Raw genomic sequence first — 7,520 nt, forward strand, 5'->3', positions numbered from 1 at the left:
CTCTCCTTTCCCTAGACACACACACACACACACACACACACACACACACACACACACCTAAACAAAAACATTGGACAGGGAACTGAACTAAGGAAGGAGATCTGACTTGAAATAATCCATTTGATACCATTAATGTCTGTGTTGGCTAATTGTGCCCCTCACCCAACTCATAACATGAAGTCCCAGCCCCAGTACCTCAGAATGTGACTATATTTAAAAATGGGATCTTTTTTATTGAGTACTGAAAACAAACCATGGACTGAAGGGGGAGGGGGAGCGAGGGAGGTCATGGTGGGGGGCACTTGTGGGGAGAAGCACTGGGTGTCATATGGAATCCAATTTGAAAATAAACTATTTTAAAAATGGGGTCTTTTTTAAAATAAAAAAGAATATTTTACTTATTTTTGGTTCTAGGCTCTGAGCTGTCAGCACAAAGCCCAATACAGGATTCAAACTCAGGAACTGTGAGATCATGACCTGAGCTGAAGTTGGATGCTTAACCAACTAAGCCACCCAGGTGCCCCAAAAATAGGGTCTTTAAAGAGATTACTCAGTTGAAACAAGGTTTTAGGATGGGCCCGGATCCCATATGAAGGGTGTGCTTATAAGAAGAGGAAATCAGAACACAGATATACACTAAAGGAACCCCATATGAACACAGCAGTAGAAGATGGCCATTTACAAGTCAAGGAGAAAGGTCTCAGAGTAAGCGAACTTTGCCAAGTTCATGATGCTCAGAATGGAATGCCAGTGTCATCCCTTCACTCTTTAGTTAAAATAACAGAAAACCCAACTCCAGTAACTGAAGTAACAAATGGGATGTATTTATCTCCAACAACTGAAAGGTCCAGAGGTAGCAGACTGCAGGAATGGTCTGATCAGGGTGTGGCCTCTTCTGCCCCTCCTTGTTCATCAGTCATGTGGTTGGGCTGGCTCCCCTCAAGGTGGAAAGATGGCATCAGGTACACATGCTTCTTCACCCCCATCCAAGAAGAAAGCATGGTATCACATAACCACTGAAACAAGTCCAGGTTTCCTCGGATGGAGCCAGTCATTGTTACACTAGTATCAACAACAAATGTTCATTGAGCACTAAGCATGTGTCACACACTCTTCTAACTGAATTTGTGTTTGCTGAATTAACTCTGGCAATCCTTATAAAAAGAGCAACACACTACCCCGATTTGTTCATTCAACTAAAGCCAGCACCTGAAGTTCAGGAGAGATAAGCCCCTGCTCCTAAAGCAGGAGGTCAGTTCACAGTGCGCAGAATGGGTATTAAAGAAACACATGAACAAAGCCATGCCTCTGAAATTATACGGCACCGTGCTTCAGGTTTCCTTAATGCTCTAGCTTAATACAGGCGAAAGGCAAGACACATTCTGCTTCCATTGTCCAGATCACCCCAATGACCCTTTTCCTAAATGTCCCTTTGAAGGTCACAGTCTTGTCTACTCTTTGCAGGTACAGATGCCAACAGAGACCAAGTCGGGAAGCATGCAGGTTTCTGGAAATGTGTTCCCAAATGTGACCAGCCTTCCTCCTGCAAGGTATCCTGGCCTTGTAGGTCCAATCTGGGCCTCTTGAATTCTGCTGCTTTTCTGACATTTGTGTGGAAGCCTCTTACTTGTTCTGACTTGTGTGGCGCTACCTTCCTTGTTACTCCTGATTCACAGGAAGAAAAGAGCCATTAGAGACAGGCATGTGGCACTGCTTTAGTTGGTCTCATTGCTACCTTCCTCCAACGCCAGCCTTGGACCTGCTAAGTGGGTCCCTGTAAAGGATTAGGTGCATTGGTCTGATAGTTTCCATTTTTCTGAATTCAACTTTAATTTTATCAGGGGTCACAAAACCCAGAAATGCATGTATTATGATTTATGGCATTCAGGTAAACCTAGTGTTAATCGCATCAGCCTTCACTGATTTGAAATAAATAAGGGGCGGGGTGCGCCTGGCTGGCTCATTCGGTTAAGCATCAGACTTTGGCTCAGGTCATAATCTTGTAGTTTATGAGTTCAAGCCCCACATCAGGCTCTGTGGGGCCTGGAGCCTGCTTCAGATTCTGGGTCTCCCCCTCTCTCTGCCCCTCCCCAGCTCACACTCTGTCTCTTTCTCAAAAATAAGGAAACATTAAAAAGAAAGAAAGGAAGGAAAAGAAAGGAGAAAGAAAGAAAGGGAATGAACGGAATGCTGAATATTTAACTGCTACCTTGGCACAACTTAGTGCAACTTTTGGGGAACCTAAATTGGCAATGCGTTATCAAAAGTTACCTCATATTTGTATCTTTTACATAGTCATTCCCCTCCTGGGTCTTATTTAAAAGTGGGTAAAGCATTAGGCACAACTATGTTCATTAAAGACTGGCTGAGAATAACATAAATGGAAACAATGTACATTCCAACCATATGCACGGCTCAGACAATTATAGTAAACGGCTCCTTGAAGGAAATATTATGTAACTATTAGTAGTTTCCTTTGTTTGGACCCCTCTCCCACCCCCTCTATCTCACTTTCCTGCCAGCTGACTCCCACCTAGACCTCGGGACTCAGGGTACCCACCCCTGCCCTCGGCGCCCCTCCTCCTCTGTGCTTATGTAACACCCGGGCGGCGCACCTCTGTCAGAGGATTTAGAGCTCATCCCATTGATTCCGCTTGTCAGTCTCCCCAGTGAACCGCAACTCCTTGAGGCCGAGCCTATCCTCTGTGCAGCAAGTGAAAATTCGGAAGGGGCCGGGGCAAGGAACGATAATTTTCCTAATACATGAAAGCCAGGCTTCAGGTGACTGCAGGCTGCGTTCCCCTAAGCACCCAGCCCCATCAGCACCACCACCTCTCAAATCTGCTGGAAAGTGCTCTCTCCTTCCGCTTAAAATCCCTCTGGAGGAGTGTCTTCGGCCGGCAATGGGTAGGAGTTTGGAAACAGGGCCTACGCAATATTCCAGGAACCATTAACATCCTTTTAGATCTCCTTTCACGAAGTTTGTTTCTATGAAAGTCGGAGTGACCTCATATACAAATGGGGACTGCAAACGGTCGGGGTGACACCGAAACGCGGCTCGCGTCCCTTCCCTTCTGGCGGCACTCCTTCAAAGAGCCGGAAGGGGACTCAGCCCTGGTCGGGTGTCCGGGATTTGAGGTCTCTTTCATCTCCCGTTCTTTCCCAGCCCGGCTTCCCCGAGGCTCCGCGCCGCCCTCCCTTTTGCCCGCCCGACTTCTGAGCGGAGCGCTCCGGAGGGAGGAGAACCGGCGAATCCTCGCGGGCTCCGGGCGCTCGCGGACCGGCCCCGCCCCCACCCGCGCCCGGCCCCGTCACGTTGGCTGCAGAGCGCACCCCGGCTGCGCCCCGGCGGGGAGGCGCCGGGGGTAGCTGAGGGGAGCTGGTCACGTGAGAGGAGGAGTCTGACCTACTTTCCGCGGCGGGCCGCGCATGCGTAGTTCCGGACTGCACGCCGGCCGGGAGGCTCACGTGGAATCGCACGTGCCGGGTGCTCCAGCCCGGAGCCCGGGGCGGGGCGCGCACGGGGCGGGGCCGCGAGGGGAGGCGGCCTGGGCGGCGGGACCTGTCAGCAGGTCTGGGCTACGGGTGCAGCGGGAGCGAGGGGCGAGCGTGGGGATCCCGCCACTCTGGGCCCGGTACCCGCCGTCTTGGAGCGCTGCTTCGGCGCTCCGGGGAGGCTTCCCACGAATTCATCGAATTCAGTATTACTGAGCGCAAAAATTAAAAGACTTCCTGCACTTATGCCCTTTGCATCAGCAAATCCACGATTCTGAAGTTTATCCTACAGATGGGCTCCCACTTCTGTGAAATGTCGCTCCAGAAGGATAATCGTTCTATCACTGTTTGATATCACAAGCGATGGGAAACAGTCCAACAATGAAACCAAATTCGTGGGCCTGTGAATTATGATCGGCCTGTATCTGGACTTCTCTGCAGCTGTTAGAAAGAAATGGATGGCTTTACAGACATTTGTCTGAAGAGACTTCCGAGATCCATTCGGTGATCCAAAAAAAAATTTTTTTTAATGAAGCACAACAGCGTGTGTGGGATGCTGACAATCGTGTGGCAAAAATACACATACATATTTGTAAATGTATAGAATGGCTCTGGAAATACGCATAAGAAACTAGTAAAGGAAGATATATTCGATGACTGAGAGGTCAGGGAGAGGAAAGAAACTGACTTCCACATTTTTGTAGCCTTTACGTTTTGTACCCTGTATGATTAATTTATTTTTAAATACGAATTTTAAAAACGAAGAGTTATTTAGCACTTACTTTGTGCTGGGCATCAGATTTTATGCAAATTATTTCCTTCTAGAAAGTTTGTCACATATAGTATCTGCACCATTTCCTATTCTGTAGCTGTATCTTACTCTTTCAAGTTTTCTGATAAACTCTGATAAGAGCTTTTTTTTTTAACTCCCAAAATGAACAACTCAATAGGTCTTCTATGTGGTTAAGGTACTCCCCAAGTTCTATCTCTTAAGGGAAGACATCTTAACTAAGGGATGCTCAGCAACAAACATTTGCACAATAAAGCTCAGGTAACAGTATTGCTTCTGAGATTATCTTCGCTCTCAATTACTGAGTTTGTACTGCAGCTATTATTGTCATTGTAGTTATTTTATATGTATCAGTTATAGTATATTTGATTGCAGTAACAGAAAATCCGACTGAGTGACTTGAGCAGAAATCTCATTTAGTTGAAGTCTAGGATAGGGTGGACTTCAGGAATAGTTTGACTCAGCAGCTAAACAATGTCATGAGGACTTGGTTTCTCTCCAGTCCTCTGCCATGCATTTCATGGCGTCAGCTTCATCTAAAGTTTTGGGAAGGTGTCACTTGGTAAAAATGCTTTTCCACCAGAGGCAGTAGCAAACATCTTCTCATAACTCATTGGCCTGGGTTGGGTCAAGTGCCCACCCTGGAACCAGTAAGTTGGGGAGAACTAGAAAAAATACAAACAAACAAACTGGGTTTGGATGTTGGGGAAGCAATGACGATCCCCCTCACCTCACTTCTATTATTACCGCTATCACGGTTACAGTTGACAGTTGAGCCACACAGGGGTGAAGGACCTTGGCTCCTAGTTCAGTGCAAGATCCACCCACGTATAACTTTTGACTCCCCCCCCCGACTTAACTACTAATAGCCTACTGTTAACCAAAAGGCTTACCAATAATATAAACAGCTGATTAACACATATTTAATATGTTAAATATATTATATGCTGTATTACAATAAAGTAGCTAGAGAAAAGGTTAAGAAATCATAAGGAAGAATATGTTTATGGTATTGTACTGAATTTATTAGAAAAAAAAACCCCCTCAAATATAAGTGAACCTATGCAGAGGCCCCTGGATGGCTCAGTCAGTTAAGCATCCGACTTCGGCTCAGGTCATGATCTCATGGTTCATGAGTTCGAACCCACATTGAGCTCTATGCTAACAGCTCAGAGCCTGGAGCTTGCTTCAGATTCTGTCTCCATCTCTCTGCCCCTCCTCTGCTCTCACACTGTCTTTGTCATAAATAAACATAAAAAAATAAAAAAAATAAGGGAAACTATGCAGCTCAAACATGTGTTGTTCAAGGGTCAACTGTATTTGCCCCTTTTCCAGGTATGGATCAGGTGACAGTTCTTGGCTTGTCCCACATTATGCAGACACTGTATGTGCATTTTCCCTGCATTGCACCTCTTCCCAGTCAGAGTAGGAGTATCAACAAATTAGGGGACATCTGTCTCCACTACTAGGAAAACAGTTACAGTGAAAGATCAAATGATATCATCTTGGCAGGATCATATAAAGGAAATATACAAGCACCATACTTATGTGCTATTTCTTTATCCACCCAACCAATTAGTATTAAACTCCTACTGTATATGGACACACATGAGATCTTGGAGAAAAACAGAAGACCTCCATGACCAAGACCCTCACCTCAAAGTGAATATGGGCAAGTCAGGCAGATAAGAGAGACACTTGGAAAACGTTGAAATAATAATATGAGACAGCATGCAATTAAGTGCCTAAGTGGATGATAATGCAGTGCGGCAGGCCTTCACAGCAGAGGGAGACCACAGAGGCAGAGATTGGTTGGAACAAGAGAACAAACAGAAGAGGGCCTTGACAGAATGCTCAGATTAGGTAAGCTGAATAGGGGAGGAGGGAAGGGCTGTGTAGATGGTCAGACACCATGTAGTAAAGGAGGGGAGTAGAAATGAATCTAGTATTCTCAAGATTAGAGACCTGACTTAATGGCATGGGGGAGGGTTGTGTTGAAGACGAGTAAGAGATGATGTTGGAAATGTAAGGAACCAGGTTCCCCAGGTTTATATCCCTTGTGCAGAGAGACGCATAGTGATGATTTCAACTACTCTGACTCTTGGTCCACCTGCTCACCCTTTCCAAATCTCACCCAGCTATATGAGAGAGTACTCAAGTGTCTTCCACATGTGCTCACACATCACTCAGCCAATTATACTCACCTTACAGCACCTGCCAGCCTCCTCTGTCCTGCTCTGGTCCCCCTTCTGTCATCCTTTCCTAGGAGAGCAGGATGAATGCTGATGGCTAACCACCATTTTGACTGGTTATATGGGGAAGAGAGGGAGGAGTCAAGAGTGATTCAAATGTACCATGTCTGCTGCATGCTATGACATCAGGGTACATGTTACACAGGGGGTATGCCTTTAATCAGCATGTTTGCACCATAAGGGGAAGGATCTCCTCCAGCACATTGGGTGTTCAAGTACACAATTGTCAAGATCAAGGAGAACTCCCAAGGGCAGAACCTGAACTACCACAGGCAAATGAAGCCTCAGTTGCAAAACTTGATGAGACACCTACTTTTGGGTCTCACAAGGGCAACTCTACAGGAATGGTGTGCCGCTGTCTTTGTTTTGTGGTCCGGAGAGGCCAGAGCTAGAAGTGTCCATCTGAGATTTGAAGACACATAGCATTAAAAGGAAGTGTTGGGGTGCCTGGGTGGCTCAGTCGGTTGAGCATCTGGCTTCGGCTCAGGTCAGATCTCGCGGTTCGTGGGTTCGAGCCCCGCATCAGGCTCTGTGCTGACAGCTAGCTCAGGGCCTGGAGCCTGTTTCGGATTCTGTGTCTCCCTCTTTCTCTGACCCTCCCCTGCTCGCACTGTCTCTCAAAAATAAAATTTAAAAAAAGCATTAAAAAAAATAAAAAAAAAAGGAAGTGTTAACAGTTGTTAGCCATAAATGTTGATTTTGATTCACACCCATATATTTGTCTGTGGTTTTTCTCTGTTTCTTTCTTTGGAAAGTCTTTTTTACTTATTCTTTTTTCCTAAAGCTCAAATCATACTACAGACTTTGAATTGTGAACTGGATGTGTTAATTTATAGAGAAATAGAAGTTGTATATTCATCTGATCATTGAACAGATGTGCATCAAGGGCCTGCAGGGATAGACCAGGGATGCATTCGTTATTGGGGTTATGAGGGAAATAAACAAAGCCCAGTGGAAGCCTTGCTCTTGAGGAAATCCCAGCC

At 46.0% G+C, this 7,520-nt stretch overlaps 1 long non-coding RNA gene across 1 annotated transcript; it reads right to left on the bottom strand.

Moving 5' to 3' along the window:
* Nucleotides 1–803: 803 nt before the first annotated feature.
* Nucleotides 804–3,103, bottom strand: LOC115282820. Its single transcript, XR_003904754.1, has 2 exons — nt 2,616–3,103; nt 804–1,665 (listed from the first exon to the last, which is right to left on the bottom strand). It is a non-coding gene; the product is annotated as an uncharacterized LOC115282820 (long non-coding RNA).
* Nucleotides 3,104–7,520: the final 4,417 nt, after the last annotated feature.

This window comes from Suricata suricatta, chromosome 17, assembly GCF_006229205.1.
Source record: "Suricata suricatta isolate VVHF042 chromosome 17, meerkat_22Aug2017_6uvM2_HiC, whole genome shotgun sequence".
NCBI lineage: Eukaryota > Metazoa > Chordata > Mammalia > Carnivora > Herpestidae > Suricata > Suricata suricatta.